This window comes from Chrysoperla carnea, assembly GCF_905475395.1.
Source record: "Chrysoperla carnea chromosome X unlocalized genomic scaffold, inChrCarn1.1 SUPER_X_unloc_2, whole genome shotgun sequence".
NCBI classification, from domain to species: Eukaryota; Metazoa; Arthropoda; class Insecta; order Neuroptera; family Chrysopidae; genus Chrysoperla; species Chrysoperla carnea.
The window spans coordinates 284693-285743 of record NW_025408145.1 but is presented as its reverse complement, the minus strand read 5'-3'; positions in this window follow the sequence as shown (position 1 = coordinate 285743).

Here is a 1051-nt window from a genome sequence, read left to right as displayed (position 1 = left end):
TTCCTTATGTTGATAAGTTAAGTTAAACAGTACCGGATTATGATCAGAGGGTAGCTCCGGAACGGAAACTGGGTCAGTGAGGTTCGATATATTTTTGTTAATCACAAGATCAATAAAGGTGGGGGTCATGCCATTTGAAGGATAGTGAGTGGGGTCCACCGTATTTTTGATGACAATATCGTTGTCAGTGGCGAATTTGTATAGTGTTCGTCCGTTAGTGTTAGTAATGTGATTGTTCCAGGTTGGGTGCCGGGAGTTTAGATCGCCTACTACTAACACCTTATTTCCTACCCCAAAGAGCGTTTCCAGGTCTTTTGTTGTAAATTTATTACACGGAGGGTTGTACACTGCAATTATGCTTAAGTTATTTTGCAACTGAATGCTAATAACTTCTAATGATACGGGGTCTTTAATTTTGGTTCTTTGGAACGGAATGCTGTTTTTTATTATTATGGCTACACCTCCACCATTGGCAGTGCGGTCTTCACGTATGACCGTGAAGTCTTTAATCTTGAGTTTTATTTTTTCTGTGAGTTTTGTTTCGTTTATTAACATTAGGTCTATTTTTTTCTCAAGAATAAAGGATCTGAGTTCGCCAAGGTTTTGGTGTAGGCCATTTGCGTTCCAAGTACAACATTTTATGGTTGGCATTGGCTGCTACTGAAATATTTTTTACAGAAATTATTAAAAGTTATGAACTTTTCGAGTTCATTTTTACATTGTTTTAAGTGATAATTCAATTCATTTACATATGCAAACATTCGATCTACATTTATTAATTTGTTTAGTTCATCAAACTCACTTACCAGTTTAAACATACCGTCAGCAGCTTGTGAGTGTTGTTGTGTATTGGTACCGTTGTTTATTATGGAGGTGTGTTCACCATGAGCGTAGCCCTGGTGTACTTCAGTATTCTGAATTACATTTGTTGGTTTAAAAGGGGAACACCTGGACCAGGGGTTTGTTGCTGGTTGAGGAGCTGCAATGAACTTCTGAGTTTTGTTTCGTAGTGTAGCGGTCTGAGATTGCTTCCTTCTTTCGATTTGTTCTA